The 23107-nt window shown below is 42.5% G+C and overlaps 1 long non-coding RNA gene across 1 annotated transcript in view; it reads left to right on the forward strand.

The window, feature by feature from the left end:
• Positions 1 to 23107, forward strand: part of LOC137151590 (uncharacterized) — a 342333-nt gene that overhangs the window by 66035 nt on the left and 253191 nt on the right. The window contains exon 2 of the long non-coding RNA XR_010919315.1: positions 12265 to 12437. This is a non-coding gene — a long non-coding RNA (uncharacterized lncRNA). The remainder of the gene's footprint in view (positions 1 to 12264; positions 12438 to 23107) is intronic.

The following is a 23107-nucleotide window of genomic DNA, read 5'->3' on the forward strand; positions in this document are numbered from 1 at the left end:
ACCATGGAAAACTTGAATTCCAATAACTAGCATAAATCAGACAGCTATATTTGCATGAACTCCTGCTGCTTCAGTGGGGCATTCTCTGTAGAAGGTCTAACAGACACTGGTGTTCTTGGAACACAGTTTTAGGTTATATCTACACTTAAGCTGGAGTTGTCGTTTTCAGCTGGGGTAGACCAAAACATACCTATGATCATACAGTCTTACACAGGGACTACTTGCAAGGCCTCTCTCCTCTCAACTTCACGTCCTTCTTAAAACCCCTCTTCTACTCTGATGCCTATAGTCAATCTTTTGCCGTGGGGTTGTAGTCGTGTTGGCCCCAGGATATGAATGTTACAAGCCAGATCCAACTGTTGGTGAAAGAGAGAAACTTTCAATCTACTCCGGTCCAGACCTGAAGAAGAGCTCTGTGTAGCTCAAAAGCTTGTCTCTCTCACCAACCAAAGTTGGTCCAATAAAAGATATTACCTCACCCACCTTGTTTATCTATCATGCATCTTGTTCATCTGAACAGAAAATCCCCTTTTGTTGTTCCCCATCTCATACCATAGCTGGATTAAGGTGCAGACTTTATAGACTCAGGCCTAGCATCCCAGATCCTGGAGTCATATGATGAAATCAATCTCAGCCTTATTTTATTTAAAATGTCTATGTCTAGCCCTCATGGACGCATAGTAAAGCTTAAAAAGATGATGTGAGGGTAGCCAATACCTGCCTGAGTCTGCACGCCAAGAGACATTCACTCTGAATGTTGCTGCCACTCCAAGGAAGGGTGGTCTCATAGCAAAGGTGGAGGCAAGGTGCCAGGATGGGGCAGAAGAGTCTCGTGTGAGGCATGCCTGCGACCCTAGATTGCCTTAAATCAAGCCTGCTCTCTCTCTCTACCCATCAGTTCATTGTGAGCTTCTTTTATCTCTGGAAAGGAGCTAGTGCGTTGTGTGCAGCATTGCAGACAAATAATAGTAATTCCCACATCTGACAATTAAAAGATATAGGAAAACCCAGGGGATTTGATTGAGACGCTTTCTTGCACCAAAAAACCCATTACACCAAGCATCAACCATCTCGAAGACATTTTACCAAGACTCCATCATATTGCTGCATTAACTGACCTGCCACAACAGAGGCCTAAGTTGCTTGTGAGTTTGGAAATTTACACATTACTGTGATGTATACTTTTTAATAGATTGACCCATCTTCTGCGCCAGGCTGAGCAAAACCAAATTAATTAAAAGCAATTCAAGTAGCTAATCAAATGTCCATAGGGTAGACACAAAATATCCAGCATCTATACTAGTGCAGCTAAAAAAAGACATGACCCAAAACACTTTCTCGCCCAGAAGAGGCATAAATCAATCATTATTATTATGGTGGAGCTTTTAGCCTCTGAATGGAAATAGGCAGTTTGTAAGAGAAAAGAAAAAATGTTGAATAAATCCCCAAGCTACTGAACATTTTAAATCTGTTGTCAAAGTTCCTAAAATATTTCCTCTAGTTTGAGAGCAGAAAAGCTGGCTATGCTGAACTATTTATTACATTATTTGTATCCAAGTGGCTGTGAGAGTGCCCATCCGGGATCAGGACTGTTTTCTGCAAGGTGCAGTGCAACTGTCCTTGCCCCAGAGAGCTTAGGGGTAGATTTTTTTAAAGGTAGCTAGGTGACTACATACCTTAAAAACCAGGCTCTTGTTGCCTAGACAAGGCAGACAGCAGGTGAAAGGGGAAACGGGCACAGAAGAAGGGAAAGGAAGGAGTTTAAATACAAAACCAGGATTAGAACCTGGGACTGAGTCCCACCCTGATGCCCTGTCCACTAATCTGCAGTGCTTCCCACTATCTCCAATGTCCATGGAGATCCTCATGTGAAAAGTGCTATGCAGCTTGAAATGATTATTCTAGCTCAGCGGGTGAAGGTTAATGATGGCGTGTGTGAAGTTAACCATGGAGATCCTGTCATGGTAAGTTTATTTGCAGTATATTATTCAGACACTGGATGTCTCTATTTGCTGCATAGAATTGCAGAAAGGTTGTGGGCCTTGGTAAACAATGGAGACAAAGCTGGGACTCAAACTGCATGGGAGCCTCTTTGAGTTGTTTTCTTTGATAAAAATCTCCAGTTAAAGGACTGATATTGTAACAATTCTTTTATTGCTAAAATAACAGGCCCCGGCTACACTGCTATTTTTGGCATCTTAGCTTTAAGGATCCCATTAATGGCAATCCAGGTACTCTCATAACAATAGTTGTCCCCAATTATTAGATTGGCTTGAAAATAATGAGATTTTAAAATAATAAATTTTGTGGGTTTTTAATGTGCTTTGTGGTTTTTGAACCTTCAGAGTCACACTCTTGTCATGTTTCCAAGCGCCTCTCTGCAAAAATGAAGGCTAGAAACTTAAAAAACAAACAGCAACTCTCAGATTTTCACATATTTTGGTTTGAGGAGCTGGGGTGACAAGAAAACACCACATGTGGTACGACTAATGGTGAAATCACAAGGCGTGGCAACACTCCAGTTAACACAGTAAGATGTAGAAGTGGGCAAAATCTTGATTGGGGTCCCCCCGTCCAAAGTGAGTGCCCTAACCGTTGGGCTGGAGAGTAATGCTCTCTCTCTCTCTCTTTGGTCCTATGTCATTGCAAGTCTCTTACACAAACTGAAACAGCTTCAACAGAAGAGATGGCAAGAGTTCTACAGAGAATGCCCTATAATCTGATTGTTAGGGCACTCAGTTGACAAAGGGGAGACCTAAGTTCAAGAGTCTGCTCCACAGCAGGGATTCAGACCTAGCTCTCCCACCACCACCTCCAGTTTTGTGAATTTAGCCCATTAATTCTACAAAATGGAAATGCTCATTTTTGATCAACTTTAATTGTGGATATTTTTTAAAATACAGTATTGCACATACATACATGCTAGTCTTATAACCCAGAAAAGAGAGACAGAAAGCAAATTAATAAATCAGGTCTTTGCTATAGAAGCAAATTATTTAACTTCCCTGTACCTGAATTTACTCATCAGTAAAACAGTCATGTTCTGTTACTTAATATTGGCAAAGTGCTTTGAGATCACTTGATGAAATGCACTGGTGTGTGCCAATCATTATCAAACAGAGGCTGCTAAATTGTCAGTGTTCATGTTATATTAAAATAGAGTTAATTATCTGGAGATGGATGAGAGCTATAAAGCTTGCTCTAAAGGTGAGGTTTTAGTTTTCATTTTTGACTTTAGTGAGAGAAAAGAATACTTTTTTAAAAGTTCATTTTTGGCACTAGGTGGTGCAAAGGGACTAAAGAATGAGTTGGCTATTTCTTTTTGTTCCCAATAGTGTGTGCTACAGAAACTGTAAACACTTGATGCTACACTAAGTACACTGGGAGGAATAGTTTACAGAATCAGTTGATTCTACTGAAGTCCATTAATGATAAATTTACAATGAGAATATATATTAAATACACGCAGGCCTTCCATTAAGGAATCAACATGTCAACAATTATGTATCATCAACAAAATATTAGGAGGTGGGGGCATAAGGTGAATCATCAGCAAATAAATACCTGGAAAGATTTTATAATTCACATGCAAAGACACCTGCATTTTAACGTCATCCAATCACATGACAGTGTTTATTCTGTGCTCTTTTTAAATGTGGAACCCCACCCCACCAAAAGAAAAGTTGTTTTCAACTAACACAGAATTTGCATGAGAGGATGTGGCCTCGTGTTTATGAGCTAAATTTTAATTGGGAAGAGGTGATTCTTTTGCCAGATGAAATAAGAAAGTACTGTGTCACCAGCTCTTGTATTTTACTGTAAGCCTCACAATTCTGGGTGATTTTCTCCTAATATCAGTTTCTATAGTCATGTTAACGTGGAAATCATGGGTTGCATTTTTTTTTTAAAGTCTAGCTGTCATGGCTGTAGAGAAAATTTTGAAAACATGGCAAATAAAATTAATCCAACATTATTTTTAAGAATTTTGTGATTTTTAAGAGTCTTGACTCATAGTATTTGGATGTTGAAAAATGGCAATAGTGGGAGAATATCTACCTGTAACGACCTGGGCTTGGACAATCAAGTCTCGTAGTCAGAGCAATGGTGGTAGAGGCCAGGAACAGTGCAAAAAGTCAGAGCCAGGGGACAAAGTTGGACTCAAGAATCAGAACCACCAGGGACAGAGCCGGAGAAAAGAGTCTGAGAACAAGCTAAGAGGCAGGTTCATTGCTACAGTTGGCAAAGGAGTCCACTTAGTTGCACAGGCACTTCCAGGAATTGCTCCTGGGCTTAAATAGGGTGCCTGGACCAATCAGAAGCCATGAGGGAAACTGTCAGTCTGGCCGTCCAAGGTGGTACTTCCTGCGGTGTTTATCTCTACAGGTCTATGTAATAACCTATACAGCTGTATCACAGCTGCTGGGTAGTGGCATGGAGGTGTCTGCTGACCAGGTTCTAGTCATGCAGAACCTGTCTCTACCAAAGAGAGGTAATGCTATGCTATTAGGCTAATGGGCCATATAAGTACCATTGATAAATAATGATGCTTAGGTAGGTGCTTCTCTTCTGATGAAATACTATTCATAGTAGACAACTACAGTGAAAAACGTTTTTCAAAGGCTGTTTTCTAAACCAAGGCAGTAGACTGGGCCAGCTATATGTTTTCTCTTCCCTTTCTTTCTGCAATGATAAATATTAGGTTGTCAATCATTGGACTTCTAGGCCAATGTTTTGTTGGTTGGACCATGCTGCTCTTCATCCTACTTTGTGGGAAATAATGCATTTTACTCAGAAATGAAATATTCGATAGGTACTATTGAGACTAGAGCAAAAATGCTATTTAATCGTATTGTGAAGCTTTGCCTTTTATGTGGGGTCATGGGAATGGAACCAACCAGATATGAGCGTAAGGATCTGTGTCTATGCAAGTGAAAATTCCTGCAAATATAGCAACCAAACTGGAACAGGTACAAAGAAGGGCTACTAGGATGATCTGAAGAATGGAAAATTTACCTTATGCAGGGATCCTCAGATCTTGGCTTGTTTAGCCTAACCAAAAGAAGGCTGAGGGGAGATAGGATTGCTCTCTCTAAATACATTAGAGGGCTAAATACCAGGGAGGGAGAGGAGTTATTTAAGTTAAATGGCAGTGCGGACACAAGAACAAATGGATATAAATTGGCCACCAAGAAGTTTAGGCTTGAAATTAGGGGAAGGTTTCTAACCATCAGAGGAGTGAAGCTCTGGATCAGCCTCCAAAGGGGAACAGTCGGGGGAAAATATCTAAGACCCTGTCTACACTTACCTCCGAGATTTGGCGGTGGTTGACGGGAGTTACGCAAGCCACACAAAAAACTCGCGTAACTCCCATCGACTTCTCTGCTTCTCTTCTGCGCGCCGTCTTCACTGCACTGCACTGTGCTGATGAGAACTGTGTTCCCATCGACGCAGCGCTATGCCACTTGTGAAGGTGGTCTTAGTACGTCGATTTCTGGATCGACTGAGCAGGTCTTCACTGACCGCTCAGTCGATCCAGAGAAATTGATCTGAGGGCGGTGACTTTGCCACCATCAGTGTAGCTGTAGCCTAACTGTCTTCAAGACTGAGCTTGATAAGTTTATGGAGAGGATGGCATGGAGAGACTTCCTACAATGGCATGTAGCCGATCTGTGACTGCTAGCCAGTGATGGGACACTAGATGGGGAGGGTTCTGACTTACTATGGAGAATTCTTTCCCAGGTGTCTGGCTGGTGAATCTTGCCCACATGCTCAGGGTCTAACTGATCATCATATTTAGGTTTGGGAAGGAATTTTCCTCCATGTCAGATTGGCAGAGACCCTGGGGGATTTTTGCCTTCTTCTGCAGCATGGGGTACAGGTTGTTTGCAGTTTTAAACTAGTGTAAATATGGATTCTCTGTACCTTGAAGTCTTTAAATCATGATTTGAGAACTTCAGTAACTGAGCCAGATGTTGGGGGTCATTACAGGAGAATGGGTGGGTGAGATTCTATGGCCTGCAACGTGCAGGAGGTCAGACTAGATGATCACGATGGTTCCTTCTGACTTTGAAGTCTGAGTCTAACCACGTGTTTTCCCATTTGCTTTACAAGTGTAAAAACACTTAATGAAGTTGCTTAAGGTTTAATAATTTGGATGATGCAGAGAGGATTTTTTCCCATTGTCATTCTCAGGCCATTTCCAAATTGCCTAAGGAAGTAAACATGAAAAACGCATACAAACAATATAATTTGAGATGCTTAATATACCTAGGGAAAGATAATCTGCTTGGATTGTATCATTTCTTTTATTTTAAATCTTTTAGCAGCAGGGTTCCCTCTTTATTGGTCGCTTACTTATTGCATATATGCTTAAAAGGCAAATAATTGCACAGTGGAGGGGCAATGGATTTTTACTGGGTAGTCTCCTCAGAAACCCTATTAAGGAAGGAATTCTTCCCTATTTGAAAGCAGATTGGAACAAACAGTGAAAGGAGACAAAGGGATCTGAGTGTTTCTGCACAAACAAAAGCCGCTGATTGTGAGAATTAAAAACACACGTGGACCTTAAAAGAAAGGTGTTTAGCCAAAAGTCAGATTTAAAAAAAACCCCAAAAAATGAACCAGACAAACTTAGCCTTTTAATTCTGTTACTCATGACGGGGTGGGGCGTGTGGTCCAGTGGATATGGTATTGGACTGAGAGCTAGGAGATCTGCATTCTACTCTATTCTTAACTGATCTGCTAGGTCAGCTTGGGAAATCACTGCACCTCTCTGTTTCTCTTCCCGACCTTTGTCCATATAGACTGTAAACTCTTTGGGGCAGGAATTCTGTGTGTGTTTGTACAGTGACTTCTGGGTATCTCTCGTGCCATTCTGAGTTCAGCTCCCAGAAGCAGTGAATTCTGGGAGACCACACAAGGCCACTGATGCTCTGTGAGTGCAGCAGTGGGAGGGCTAACTGAATCCTGTCAGCTAGTCTGAGTCGATACTGGCACGGAAATGGTTAGATATAAAACTGTTCAGAATTAAGAGGGTGTTTAGTGCTGAAAAAACATAGTCTAATTAGCACAGCCAGTAGCATGAATGAAAATTGCTTGGAGGTGTGTGTGCTTGTGTATACAGACTGCTAGGTGGTTAAAACTAGAGCTAGTTGGCGAATAAATTCCATGAGAAAATTTGAAATGTCAGAATTTTTGTTTTGCAGCTCAAATGTGAATAAAAAGTTGAAATTTCTCCGGGAACAGACATTCTGGGGAAAAAATTGATTCTGAAGCATTGGAACGTTTTGTTTCAGTCATGTCAAAACATTATAGTATGTATAATACTGCATATAATATTTATTTAGTGTCTCAGTGTTTGAAGGCCAATATTTTGAATTTTTTCCAAACATTCAATATTTTGAAGGTTTTTCCAAACATCTTTAAATCAAAATGTTAACAAAATTATCAAATTTATTTTGAGAACAGCTTGAAAAGCTTTTACTGAAAATTTTAAATTTTGCCAAATATCTGTCTCTCAGTAAACAAATAAAAAAGCTAATGGTTTTGACAACTGTTAGCCAAACCGTTTCAATAAAAATGTTGCTTTAAAACCACACAGTTTTTTTCAAGTCCAAATGTTTTCACTTTTGAAAAAAGGCAGTTTTTTTAATGTGGAAAACGTCATGTTGGGGGGGAAATTCCACCAGGAAATGCTGAGGCACGAGGAAATAGCTTAGTGAAACATGGAGTGGGAATGTAGTGAAATTCTGAATAAGACACTGTTGCGGTATTGAAACTGCATGTTAATCCCCATCAGTCCAGCCTCCAGATTTGAGATTTTTAAAAAATATAATAAACATTGAGTTCTTTTTTTTTTCTCTGTCTGTTGGTTTTTCAAGCCTTTAGTATGCACGAACTTCATGTTTTTAAGCTTTTCTCTGTAGCCAGGAAGGCTCGGAATTGAGGCCCAGATCCTCAAAGGCATTTAGGCACCTAATTCCCAGTGAAATCCATACCTAAATAACTGTAATGATCTGGGCCTCAGGGCTTGTCTACCTGAGGAAACTGACCTGCTGGAGGGCAGAGGAGATGTAGAACCATTCCCTCCAGTTGTGCAATGTATTGCTGCAGGAGATTCAGAGTGCACATAACATTTTTGTTCTCATTAGGGCAGTAATCAAACCCCCCACCTGGCGTATGCAATTTTGAAGAAGCTGGTTAATCACCAATTAGTGGGCATTCCCTATTAAAACCCAGGGGGTGGAAGGGAGAATGAGCATGCTGAGTCACAAACAGGCTTCTGTGTTAGACAGGCAGGAGCAGTAGATTAAAGATAGCGGCAGGAAGTCTGATGCCACCTACCTTCCTCCCATGCAGGTTTTAATTCTAGCTCTCGATGTGTCATCGAGCCTTATGCTAAGACACCTCTTTTGTAAAACTACAATTGGCCTCCAAGGAAGAAGTATACGCACGGCGCGACGCTGAAACCTAGGCACATTTAATCTAAGTAATTCTGGAAAAAGCTGCAGAATTAAAGCAGAGCTCATAGTGGGGAAGGGGAAAAGAAATTAACCTAGCTAGCAACCTCATTTAATAAACAACATCAGGTTTTTCCAGCTTCACCTGGCTTGTGATTTAAGTAAAGTTAAAAGAAGAAAAAAGATGACAAAATCTTCAGTTCTAGTAGCAGAGGCCCCATGACAGGCTGGGGAACATTTCTCATTCTCTCCAGTAGAGCGCAGTGCTGTGTGCAACTCTGTAGCCAGCTCATGGTAATACAAAATGCAATGTGTATGGAACAGCTACTGCTGTCATGTAAAGATGCTGAGGACAGGATTGCAGCAGAGACCTACATCTTGAAAGGTGGGGCTCAGGACTGCGGGGACAGATTCTGGCAGCTGCAGACAGCAGGCACCGGTTACTATGTTCTACCATGTTTAAATCAAAGAGCTTAATTATTAAATACTAGCTGCTCTTGCTTTTAATAAGGACACAATATGAAACAGCTATTTGTAGTTGTGGGATTGGTTTTAGGAACGTTTATTATTCAGTTCCTCATTCCTCCTTGTCACTGGCCCTTTAAGGGGACTGGGGCTCAGTCTCACCAGTGCCAGGTTTATCCCACCTTCCCAGGTGAGGGAATGACAACCAAGGGTCATGTGATAGGGACTTGTGACTAGAAACGAGGCCTGCTGGGGGATATAAGGGTAGCTCAGTTAAAGCAGGGTGAGTGCTGGGGGGAGAAGGGCTGGTGGGAAGAGAGCAGATGACAATTCTCCAGAGCACTCTATGTAGACGACTGGCAGCGAGCAGGCACCTACTGAGTGAGAAGCCCCAGCTAGGAGAGCTGCAAAGGACTGTGACCCTCGTGGGGAGCCCTGACTTTAAAGAAGGTATTTTAGTTTTCACGGGCCAGATCATCTCTTCCCTGGAGAACTGGCAGGATGTGACACGAGCCCTTCTGCTACATGCATATTTGTGCATCCGATCTTAAAATTTGGATTTCACCAACACTCATTCACGCACGTTTGAAACTTGTGTGACAGGGTCAGACCAGATGGCTATCAGAGTGCTAGAAGGCAGATATATTAGCTCTAGGATCAGTAATCCTCTTTTCCCCTGGTAGCTGAGCAGGAGTTACTCCAGGTTAATTAACACACCTGGAGCCAATCAAGGCCCCCCTGCCTAGGACTTGTTAAAAGCCTGCCCTCCCCAGACAGGGTGTAGCTGGAGTTGTGAGAGTGAGGTGAGCTACCAGAGTGTGTGCGCAGGCCAGGAGGGTTTGGGAGAAGGAGCAGAATGCTGGCAGGGGAGAACCCTGCAGGTACAAAGACTGGGCCAGGGAACAAACCTGCCCCAAGAGGGCAAAGGATCTTTCCCAGACCTGGAGGCCTACGGGAAGAAACCCTGCCAGAAGGGAAAGATTGAACTAGACATTTGATCTGGACACTACCACGCCCAGTGGGGCTGTCAAAGGTCAAGAGCCTTCCCTGGCAAGGAGGCCAGGAAGGGCCCCTGTTCGGGGAAGGTATGGACAATAAGTCAAGAGACAAGGGGAAGTAACCTAGGGAAGCTAACAGCTTTCCTGAAGCCACAGTGCGAGGCTGCTACTTGTTGGGGCTTGGAATAGAGGGTGGGACCGGCCCCCCCCCTTCCACCGGCTCTTCACTGGAGAGGCAAGAGCCCCAGCAAAGAGAGAAGGTCCTGTGAGAACCAGAGACAGGACCGGGAGCCAGCAGGGAGCGTCCATCTTAGAGACTGTTTTACCCCCACCACTAGAGGGTGGAAGAACACTAAAGGGTGAAGCGGTTCCCTGACCTGCTGCTAGAAGGAAGCGCTGGACCCACCGAGGTAGAGGAAGAGCTTTGTCACACTTGCTTTTCCTACACATCTGCACCAGTGAAACTCTGGCCCAAACACTCTCAGAAAGCGAACATGAAAGGACTAAAGCAACTTGGTTTTAAGAAAAGTAAGGGAATATTGCATCGTATTTGCCCGGTTAGGGGATGATCTGATTTGAACTGTTACAACTGTAAATCATTGATGAGAAGATGATGGATCACTCAATACGTTGCAGAATTTTCATTGCTACGTCGCTGAACCCCAGTCTGAGAGCACCAGTTACATTGCACAAACAGAGCAGGGCACAATAGCCCAAGGTGTTGAACTGGGGATGTGGGAATGGGGAGGTAAGACTGAAGATTGTCAGGAGCAAGAAAAGCTGTGCAGTATTCCCCTGCAGCAATCTGTGAGGTAGGATTGTTTGATTAGATGGCATCCCCACCTGGGGTGCTGGACAGAGTTCATCAGTTACTGTGTAACCTGCAAATGAAATGGAGCATCAGGACAGGGCTTAGCAGCAGCCAACTTTCTGGATATTTGCAATAGTGAGCAGTTACTTTTTTCTTTTTGGTCCTCAGTAGTTTAAATTCCACACCAGGCATCTAATGATTGCATCTTTCAGCTTCCCACAGCAAACTGGGCCTCTGCCCAAGTGAGTGCATTATTTTTTGGACAAGGTGTTTACACAGTTTCTTGCGTATCTGGTGAAGTTTCCAGACAATACTAACTTCCTCAAGATGGCTAAGTCCAAAGCTGACTAGGAAGAGTAACAAAGGGATCTTGCAGAACTGCGTGACTGGGCAACAAACTTGTGCGCTAGCCAGCAATAGCACATAGACGCTCCATCCAATATAAGGACCTCCCTGTGCTAAGTGCATAATAGAAAATGGTCCATGGCCCAAAAAGTTTACAGTCATAAAGTATAAAACAAATCAGAAGCATAGTGAGAGGAAATGATTAATCCAAGATTGCATTGCAGGTCAGTGGCAAAACAAGGAATAGTAACCGGATCTCCTGACTCTAGTGCTCTATTCCCTAGACCACACTGCTTCTAAAACATTAATTTTGTTCTCCTGAAAAGACCCTGATAGTTCGGGATAGTGGGAGATAGTTGACCTGCCCTGGCCAGCAATTAAACAAAGTGTCATCTTCAAACTGGCTCTTCTCCAAATTCTTCCCTGTTCACTTAGTAGCATCTAACCATCTGTAACAACCACCAAAAGTGTCTGACTAACGGAGGCATAAGGTCTATTTGGGCTATAGACTAGCTAATTGCATCTCCAGATGGTGCATAACTCTCCCTCCTTGATCTTTCCTTTGTCTATGAGTGAGCTGTTTTATAGCCCTTATCCTGACCAACTAATTGGGTCTCTAACTGCCATGTCGGTCTTCCTTCCCCAGAACTTATGCATGCAGAATGCAATGGTAAATATAAATTGAGTATATAGCAGAACTGGTATGAATGTCTTCTCATCAGAAATTTAGAAAAAAAAATTGCTTTAGAAATCCTGCAATTCATTTTCAGAGAAAAACTGGAAAATTTAGAAAAAAACACAATCACTACAGTAATGGGGGCCATAGAAATACCTTAGATAAATTTTAAAGTATCACTACAGAAAGATTTTTTGCGACTGTGCTGGGAATTTGCATGACTAACAAAACCCCATCAGCTCCCTTGTCCACCTTTTTATATTTAGATGCTTCTGGCCATCTTGGAGGGTAGAGCTGAAAAGTACATTGGTTACCTAGTATGAACTGGCTACCCCCATCAGAAGAGAGAATATGTAACAGAGGTTTCACAAAGCATTTATGTTAAATGCAGTCCATTGACTGGTTAGCTGTGCTCTTCTGTGGTTAGCAGTATTAATGGCGACGGATTCTCTTGTGACCGTAATGCAGTGTCACCACTCTACATTAGATCTATTTTTCTTCTTTAAATAGGCCCTGAATTGCTTTTGAGAGGCTGTCTCCAGGCTTAGTCGGCAGTGCCAATCAACCCGATTCTATTCCGATCAGGTCACGGCGTGTACTTGTGTGCTCAGCTGAATGGACAGTACCCTCTTCTCTCTGGTTTTCCGCATTTCCATGGCTGCAGGAGCTAAGCCCTGACCCAGGTAAGTTCATTAGCACAGCATTAATGACTGTTGAGCTCCTTCATCAGACTAGACAGCGAAACATTCTATGCCTCCCCCTTTACATTTATCAGGAGTTTCAAGTATGTTTCTTTGCCGGGGCTTCCGTCAGTCTTTTTGTGTCTGGCTGAGATGTGATCCTCCTTCTGCAGAACTTCAGCACCCTGGCCCAGGTGCCTGTCCCAAACGCTTGGTCAGCAGAGACAATTGACAGATATCACTGCAGAATGAACTTCAGGAGCCTGGGTGCCTAGAATCGTTTAAAGAGCTTTAGAGCCATACTGAACACCTGCAGGGAATAGCAAAACACCAGGCAGATTAGTTGCAGAGCAGTCTGTGGGCAGGAGGTGTTCCCAGGCAGGTAAAGCACTGTGTGTGTGTGTGTGTGTGTGTGTGTGTGTGTGTGTGTGTGTGTGTGTGTGTGTGTGTGTGTGTGTGTGTGTGTGTGTGTGTGTGTGTGTGTGTGTGTGTGTGTGTGTGCTTGGCTACATATGCATTGCTGAAGGACCACATTGTGCCATGTTGCTCTGCAGGTATGGGGGATAAGAAGGAAGGCTCTCCCTTGCTACAGGGTATTGAGATATAATTGACATCCCAGGATTCCTAGAAGTTGGGAGTTAGGCACCTAAATACCTTTAAGGATCTATGCCCAAGTGCCACTGGAGATGCAAGATCTGAAGGGGCAGAGAGGAGGCAGAGCCTTGACTACATACTAAGTGGCATATTACAGCTGGCTGAAACTTTTCATCTGAAAATTTTATTTTGGTATGAAATGGCCTTTATTTGACATGGAAAAAAATTTCATGGAAAGTATTTTAGGGTTTTTTTTTGTTTTGTTTTGTTTTTTAATGTTCTGGAATAATATTGAAACCAACATTTTTAATTTTTCAATTTTGTTTTTGCCTTTTTCTCCCCGCTTCTTTCCCTCTCTTTCTTCTGTTTTGTTACTGAATGCAAGAGAATGAATGAATATGGACATCTGCTTTTTAGTCATTTCTCTCCTCCCCCTTTTTTGCCATTCTTGTAACTTTGAAGAGTTCTGCTTTAGAAAAGTTGAAGTGGCAAAAGGAAAAAAAAAATCTCTATAATTCTGCTACTCTGTAAGTTCTCCAACTGAGTGAAGGTTTGAAAGGTTACAGAGCAACAAAAGGAAAGGGGGACAAAAAGAAAATGAGACAAGTGTCAGTATTTAAAAAATTAAATTAAATTAAAAAGACACGCTAGATATCATTCATTTTACTAAAACAGCGAGAGTCCTGTTGCACCTTACAGACTAAGAAATGTATTTGGGCATAAACTTTTGTGGGCAGAAACCCACTTTGTCGGATGCAACCCACAAAAGCTTATGCCCAAATAAATTTGTTAGTCTTTAAGGTGCACGGCTACCCTTCTGGAATTCGTTTTATTGCACTCAGTTGCAAAAAGAGGGGACAGGATAAAGCGGAAGAATGGAGGAAAAATAAATCTTCAAAAATGGTGTTTTAGGCAGGTGGTGGAGGGAAGGACAGGGCAGGAAAAAAAACCCTGAGAATGTGACATTTTTAGGGGAAAAGAATCTCCAGTTTCAAACCCTACGAAATGGGGAAACAACTTCACTTTTTTTTTTTTGCATGCAAAATTGATTTTTCCAGTTTCTGATCAGCTCTGCAGCAGAGATGTCTAAGTGAACTGGGGAGAGCATTGCACCCTCTGGAGAACCCTAGTAGCAGATGTTCTCATCCTATGGAGGAAGAGCTTCTCAGGCTCTGCTCCCCTCAGGCAAACTCCTCTTTGAGCGCTTCTGGGGTGGTCCATGTCTCTGCCGAAGGAGCGGCTGTGCCTTGAGGCTGGGATTTTTAAAGAGTCTAAGGGAAATTACGTGTCCAAATCCCATTAAAACTCCACAACCTGCCTCTCGCTACACCACTGTGGCTGCTAGGAACTAACTGAAATGCAGGGATTATAGTGAGAGTGGTGGATGCTCAGCACCTCTAAAATATTAGGCTTAAGATTAAAATTTTCAACAGGGCCTAACTGATTTCAGAGTCAAAGTCTTGGACTTCTAAGTCGCTTAGGTCCTTTTGGAAATGCTACTCTTATGTGCCAAACTATGGATGTCGGTGCATGCCTGAGGCGCTGAAGTTTGACCTATGTCTGTGAACTTCCACTCCTGTGCCTTAGCAAGTTAGATACATATTTCAGGCCAAATCACATTAGCTGATTTAAAAATTTTTAAAAAAAATTCATTTATCCATCCATCCTTCCCATGCTGCTGTTGGAAACCTTTCCGTCTGTGGGAGCCTGCGGTGCCTGGTTGACTTGCCTGGTGTATGGATGCACCAATTACAGCCACCAAAATGGAGACTGGTCCTAAATGTATTTAATACAATGCTGACTTTAAAAAACCCAACAAACCAAGACCAGAAATAAAACTGATTTTGAAACCCAAGTGTCTAGCGCTGTAACTAGCCCAAAGTTTGTGTTTCATGACTGAGACTGTAGAAGTACAGGATATTCCTGATTGTGATGACAATAGAATTGCCCGTATATGCTTGTATCCACTGTCAAGTTGATGGATCTACAATGCATCTGCATGATTAAACTCTGCAGAGGTATTATTTTGGAGCAAAAAATGTAATGAAGGGGAAACAGTAAATGTTTGCGATTACAGATACAATTGTTTTACACGAGTGCAGGATGGGCTGCCTTCCTGATGATAAAAACAATTTTTATTAAGCTTCACGTTGCCTCGCTAGCAGAGGATTACATTACCCAGCTATATTATCCATTAATAAAATAGAGATATTTTAATGCATTATTTGATTCTAATAATAAAACTATTGTAAGTAGCATTGCTGCTTCCAATAACAGTCATCATTTTATTCATGGTTTTCTGTCGAGGCTGGAGTTGTGTTAAACATGGCATTTCTGAGAAAGGAGAATTGGAAATGCACAGCAGCTTGGGAACAATGCAGGCTGCTTAAGTCCATTTGCATCTGCCTTGTTCCTTTGGATAAATCTGCATCACACCCTATAGAGCTGAACTCTACATACAAACCACTTGGACCATTTGCTACAGCACATCATTGGCTTCAGGGAATTGAATTTACTCTTCAGGAGGGTGGCTCAGAAAAAAACAAGTTTCCAATCTTCTCTTATTTCTAGAATCTCCTTGTAGGCTACAAAATGTTCTGCTAACTATCATCTGCTAGTCGCAGATCCCCTTGTTTTGCAATTTCTACACCAAGATCTCAGATCAGCAAAGTAGTGAAGCATGTGTTTTAATCCGCCAATTGAAGTCGATGGAAAGATTCCTATCAGACCAGGCCTTATGTACTGTAAGCAGCCCTTCAGTAAAAGGTCTTAGTCTTGTCTTCATCTGTTCATGCTAATGGGAGATGCAAATTCATCTTATCCTTGGCAATGTAGTCAGATAATTGGATAGTTGGAAAGAAAACAGGCGATTTTCATGCTGTTTCCTCTTGCGGTCTTAAAGCTACAGCTGCAGGTAAGATCTGAAAATGTTAGTTGATTAAGAGAATAGCTGGAGTCGTCTCACTTAATGATTCTCTAAATGCAGCACGCTGAGCCTGCTCCACTATCGAGTTGCAGGGGGCACACACAAATTTGTGAGGCCGTTAGCACTTATGTTCAATAAGAGCAGTGCTTTCAAGGTCTGCTGGAGCTTTTAGAGTGGGGGACACGCTCTCTGTACACAGGTGTCTATCGCAAATAGGATGTCAGTAGCTTGAGTCAGAAATAAATGAAGTCAAAGTGAAAATGTATTATTATGTATCTGGGAGCTGCAACCAACAGCTGTGCCCCTTTATATCCAGAGTGCCAATTTAATTTATTTTAAAGGACGATAAAGAAGGTGCAGGCCAAAAGTCAAAAAAAGACATAAACTACTCTTGCTGAGTGAGTTCAGGGGAGCACTGCTGCGTTGTTAAATAAAATGCTTCCAAGTTCTCTTGGAACACTGGCATGTCAAACAGAAATGATTTAAATAAGAGGCTAGTTAAAAACAATGCACAAAGAAAATCAGATTAAAGAGAAATAATACTATGCACTTACTGTAATGGTTCAAAACACTGCACAGACATTAATTAGTCTTCTCAAAGAAGAATGTACTGTGTTAAGAGTTGTTAGAGATTTGATTTAAAAAAACCCAATTAAAATATGAATTTTGGCATCTGAATAGGCCAGAATAAGGACTTTAATATTTAATTCAGGATTATTTATTGAAATTGTGGGAGAATTTGGTAGCCTATGCTATATTGACAGCTCAGGAAACTAAATTGTTTCAACAGGTATAGCACTGACCTAATCTATTTTCCTGTTTTGCACTGTTCTGCTGAGTTTATTTGTATTATAGAAGCATTGACTAGCCCCCACTGAGATTGGGACCCATTGTGCTAGGAGCTGTACAGAATAGTAAAACAGTTCTGGACCCAAAGAATTTATCATGACAGGAAGGATGGTCCAGTGGTTAGGGCACCAGCCTAAGACTTCAGAGATCTGGATTCCATTTCCTGCTCTGCCACAGATTTCCCATGTCCCCTTTGGCAAGTCACTTAGCTTTTCTGGGCCATCATTCTCCAGCCATAAAATGGTAAATAAGAGCATTTCCCTGCCTTACAGGGGTGTTGTGAAGATAAATACATTGAAGTTGATGATTTTTACAGTAACTTGGCCAGATAAGAATGTTGGGTAAATAGACAAGAAAGGGTGGGAGATGAAATGGACACAGAGGGGGGAAGTGACCAGCTAAGATTACATAGCAAATCAGTGGCAGGATTGAGAACAGAACCCAACTGTCCTGCCTCTGTTGAGTGCTCTGTCTATTGGACCATGCTCTTATTGTGTCTTAGCCTTTACCTGTGGAGACGCCTCCTCTGGGTGAGAGGATAGTTCAGTCTACATGGCTTTGTAAGGGAAGTGTGGGGTGGGGAAGCAGAGAGCAGATATCAGTTATATAATATATATATTTTTTTTGCATTGTCTGTTTTGAATATTTTATATGGCTGATGGAATGGGACCAGTCAGTAGACTACTAATTTATGAGATAATGCTACACAGGCAGGGGGATGGAGCATATGGCCCCATAAGTCTTCTCCATCACTAACTGCTATGAATTGCATCCTGAAAACTGAACCAAAGCCAAAAGGGGGTTTGCTCAGAAGAATCTGTCCTGAGCACAGCAGGATGTCACAGAAGAATCCTTTATCATTTATGCTTTCTAGCTTCCAAGCTTATTGTGAGCCTACAGCTGGTATAGAAGAAGTAATGTGTGTGGCTTTTCGATCCCCTTCAGCGTGAGGTTCTGCATTTGTGGATTTGCATCGTATGCGAATGCAAGGATTACCCCAAACACGCCCACTTCCTCTCTTCTTCAGTGCTGATATGCTCCATCCAGAGAGCTCATATGGAGGTTTTCAGTGGGCACAGAAGCCTGCTCAAGACTGGCCACTGCTTACATTCATGCCCTATGATAATGGCGCAATGATTTCAGTTTGACTATCATGGTAGCGAAGCACTCCTAATTGCCTCTTATTCCTCAGGCTCCACATTGTGAATTACTTGGAATATCTAACTATTACAAACGTATCGAGAATCAAGCAAATATAACCTAGCTGAATCTCTGATCTATATCTATGTGCAGTACTGAGTTTCGTGCTCGGAAACAGATTCCCAAGCTTTGATTAAAATGTGTGGAACAGAACTATTTTTTTTGTCTTGTGATAAACTGTATTTCTTGGCTTGAACTTGATATATACATTTCCCTCCTAAGCAAAATCTTTTTATGTTTTGAGCTTTTGGGAAACAATGTTAGGGTTTTATATTTATTTTTTTGGTTTGCCTTTCAGTCTCAGAAGCTTTCGATATGACCCCGGTTAACCTCGTGTCATTTTTGGCTAGATTCAATCGAACCATTCTCTTTTCAGTAGTTACAGATCTGTATTGGTTCCTGTAATAATGGCCACTAATAGATGATTTCCCATCCCCCAGTTTCAGGTCAGTCAGAAGGGAAGAAAGCAATATATCCTTTTGAAACAAGGTATTTGAATGACATGCTGAATATCTGAGCCTTCTCCTCAACATTGCCTTCCTTAGAGGGTGCTTCTTTTTATAAACCTAAAGTTCTGTTCTCATATGAAAGATGGCCTATTTCTGGGTGAAGATGGCATTAAGATGAGATCTGCTATAGTGCTGAAGATGAGACCTATTGCTGTGGTATCATGTGAGCTCAGTATCATTACCCTGTTATGAAGGTGAGGAATTGAGGCACAGACAGGTTAAGGGATTTGCTCAAGGTCACTTAAGGCTTGAGTCAATGCCCACTGAACTCATGGAAAGATTTGCATTGGGTCAGGTCTGTAACAAGTTAATGGTGGAGCTGAGAATTCAATCTCCTTACTTAAACCCTGTGCTTTACCCAAAATAATTCCTTCGTGGATAGCATGTGAAAAGCACACTCTTGTGCAGGATGTAGCATTAACACTTAATTAGTTACGTTATCATTTGCATCAGACCAATGCAATGTTTGGATGCTCAAGTGGAGCACGTAAACCAATGGGCTGCTGCAGATTCGGCTCCTACCTTGGTGATTGCTTTGGCTGGCTGGCAGACTTGTATGCCTACGTTTGGTAAAGCAGAAATGCCACGGAACATGTGTAACTTCAAATCCTTTGAGTGCTCAATTGCTGATGTGCACCTTGTGTAAATCATATTTATTTCAGGTGTCTATGCTGCACTTAGTCAAGTTGCTCTGCCAGTTACCGGTACTGGTGAAGTGGTGGGATTTTGTGGGGGGGGGGGGCCGCGATTAAACACTATTGGAATACAGCAAAACTTCAATTTAGAGCAGCCTGCCATCCATAGTCATTAGGGTTACAGCTAGCAAAAATCTCAGACCAGCAAAAATCTTGTGACCTTTCTTTTTGCCTTCATGGTAATTCATGCTCTAACAAGCCTGATGGTTTGCTGGCCACTTACAGAGCAGACCAGTTGTGCAACTTGCATTACAAACTCACCCATTAAAGCAGCCAGGAAGGAGAAAACCCTTCTGGATGAGGGATTTCCCCCCAGCCCTCAGGTGAAAAAAATTAAAATTGTAGGTTTTCTTTTCTTTTTCCATTTTAAAAGTTAGATTTCTCATTGAGTCTTCTTTTTAACGCCAAAAGACCTTATTCTAATCTAGTTGATGGTCTAGTCAGATCTGCTGAATAATGAGGGCTATAGAATTTCACCTGCAAACTGCCTGATTTCTGTGGTATAGAACTTACAAGAAGTGCATGTGTGGGTCTCTCCTTCTTCCCCTCAGATTGTTGCCTCACATTAGCTGGCAACTGTTCTAAAAGGTCAAAACAAGAATAAAAGCATCTTGAGTCCTTTTCAAAGTAGAGCTGTGAGAATGATGTACTGGACATATTTGGATGGGTGCGGCTTGTTTCTCCCCTTGTGCCAGGCCAGTGAGTGAGGAGAGGGGTGGAATCAAAGACACTCCTATTCACTGCTCATCCCTGACCCACTGACTCCTTGGGTGCGTGTGGGGGACTATCCAGGCAGCCTGCATTCTGCATTGGACCCCAGATCTGGGTAGGCTTATATCCCCATTTAGCTGAGTGAGACACAGGCACAAACTAGCTCTGGGTCCACATGGCCCAGTATTAGGGTATCCAGTGAGACTCTGTGAGTGTCATTCTGAGAGTTGCCTGTCTGCGTATGAGAGTGGCAAGAGAAGTCTTGCCTACCTGACCATCAGGTGATATCTTTTTAAGCCGATCACTGATGTGAGTGAAAGCTGATTCCCCTCCCTGCCCCATAGCATTCAGTTCCCACCCTTCAGTCAGCTTTCTTTGTGGCATTGGATATGGATCTCAGCATGTTATCTGCTGCATTGTAATTGTTCCTGTATGCTTGACGCTTGTTATGATTGCTGGAGTCCCTGGCACATCTCTAGCTGTATCTTTCCTCCACCTTGACAGCCAGTATGGTTTTCACTCACTCTGTCTGGTGAGCACAGACAATTTGATTTTGTACTCCTGCTAAAACATCTGTGTGTTGAGTGGCCTTGTGTGACAGGCCAGGAAATGATACAGACCTGGAGTTGGATTGTAATCAGGACCAAAGGATGTGCTGATTTTACTAAAAAATAATGTAGGAATGTTTGTCTGCTGAAAGTGAATGAATATTTCAGCTCTTCTACCCCCTGTGGACCCGCAAAGTGCTCTCCTCTTGCTTGCAGATGAGAGGCAAAATGGCAACTCTTGCATTTCTCAAATAGCACCCTGGCTTTGATTTTTCTCTGCTAAGGCATAAACACATCAGAACAGCCAGTTGTCTTTTGCCAATGGAAAAATGATGTGTTCTTGTCTCACGTTAGCTAACGCATGGTAATATCCCAGTGAAGACAATGCAGCTGTAGTTTTCACATGCTGCCAGGTAGAGGGAAAGGTCAGGTTTCCTCATCTCTTGAGAGAGAGGGCATAATAGACTAGAAAGATTGGACATACACAAGTCCATGGGGCCAGATGCAATGCATCCGAGGTAGGTGAGGGAGCTCGCTGTTGTGGTTTCAGAGCCATTGGCTATTATTTTTGAAAGCTCGTGGCAATTGGGGGACGTCCCTGATGATTGGAAAAAGGCAAATGTAGTGCCAATCTTCGAGAAAGGGACGTAAGAGGATCCAGGGAACTACAGACCAGTCAGCCTGACCTCAATCCCTGGAAAAATCACGGAGCAGGTCCTCAAGGAATCTATTTTAAGGCACTTGGAAGAGAAGAAGGTGATCAGGAACAGTCAACATGGATTCACCAAGGGCAAGTCATGACTGACCAACCTGAGTGCCTTCTATGAAGAGGTGACTGGCTCTGTGGATGTGGGGAAAGCAGTGGAAGTGATATACCTTGACTTTAGCAAAGCTTTTGATATGTTCTCCCACAGTATTCTTATCAGCAAGTTAAAGAAGTATGGATTGGATGAATGGACTATAAAATGGATAGAGAACTGGCTAGATCATCGGGCTCAACGGGTAGTGGTCAACGGCTCCATGTCTAGCTGGCAGCCGGTCACAAGCGGAGTGCCCCGGGGGTCGGTCCTGGGACCTGTTTTCTTCAACATCTTCATTAATGATCTGGAGGATGGTGTAGATTGCGCCCTCAGCAAGTTTGCAGATACCCTGGAAGGTAGGGATAGGATACAGAGTGACCTAGACAAATTGGAGGATTGGGCCAAAAGAAATCTGATGAGGTTCAAGTGCAGAGTCTTGCACTTAGGACAGAAGAATCCCATGGGGACCGACAGGCTAGGCAGCAGTTCTGCAGAAAAGGACCTGGGGGTTACAATGGATAAGAAGCTGGACGTGAGTCAGCAGTGTGCCCTGGTCACCAAGAAGGCTAATAGCATATTGGGCTGCATTAGTAAGAGCATTGCCAGCAGTTCGAGGGAAGTGATTCTTCCCCTCTATTCGGCATCAGTGAGGCCGCATTTGGAGTATTGTGTCCAGTTTTGGGCTCCCCCACTACAAAAAGGATGTGGACAAGTTGAAGAGCGTCCAGTGGAGGGCAACAAAAATGATTAGGGGGCTGGAGCACAAGACTTACGAGGAGACGCTGAGGGAACTAGGTTTGCTCAGCCTGCAAAAGAGGAGAATGGGGGGGATTTGATAGCTGCCTTTAAGTAACTAAAAGAGGGTCCCGGGGAGGATGGAGCTAGGCTGTTCTCAATGGTGGTAGATGACAGAACAAGGAGCAAGGAACTCAAGTTGCAGGGCGGGAGGTCTAGGTTGGATATTAGGAAAACGTTTTTCACTAGGAGGGTGGTGAAGCACTGGAATGGGTTACCTAGGGAGGGGGTGGAATCTCCATCTTTAGAGGTTTTGAAGCTGTGTTGACAAAGCCCTGGCTGGGATGATTTAACTGAGCTTAGTCCTGCTTTGAGCAGGGGGTTGGACCAGATGACCTCCTGAGGTCCCTTCCAACTCCAATATTCTATGATTAAATGGCCAGTTATTGGTGCTGGTTGATAAAAACTAAAAGAAGGTGGATTATTTTGGGGGCATTTCTATGGCCTATGTTATACACAAGGCCTTGTGTAAATCATGATTTCACAGAGGGCACAGGAATCGTGAAAATGCTCTCAAACCTGGCTCTTTCAAGTAATTTTTTTCTTTGAAATTGACTACATTTGGTTGTAAAATTAATTCTATGCAAGCTCTGTGAAATTTATATAGAATCTTTATAAATAAATAAGATTGTGTCACACAATCCTACACTCCCCACAAACAACCTAATTCAACAATAACCTTGGATCTATCATCAATTTTTCCTTCTAGTGGAAACAACCCACAGGGCCCTGAACATGAACTAGCTACTCAGGTCAAAAGAGGTAACAATACAAATACTTTTCTGATTTTTTGCATGCTGCATAAGATGTATATTTGCAAGAAGTTTTGGAGAAGCCAGGGGTTTTGCTTCCTAGATGATGAAGACATGAGAAGGAAGTTTTGTAGGTGACTGGATGAGTTCCAATTGAATTGATCGTCTACTGCTCCCAACATTTAGTTGTACTGTTAATGGTGTGGTGGGGTGCCTAGAGCGCTGGATAGCATCTTTTTAGTTAGTTTAGATCTAAATACATAAAAAATATTCTTCCATAGTTTCCACAGGTAT

The sequence above is a fragment of the Emydura macquarii genome, unplaced genomic scaffold, assembly GCF_026122565.2.
Source record: "Emydura macquarii macquarii isolate MOO-44397 ecotype Brisbane River unplaced genomic scaffold, CSIRO-AGI_Emac_v2 contig_1110, whole genome shotgun sequence".
In the NCBI taxonomy this organism is placed as follows: Eukaryota; Metazoa; Chordata; order Testudines; family Chelidae; genus Emydura; species Emydura macquarii.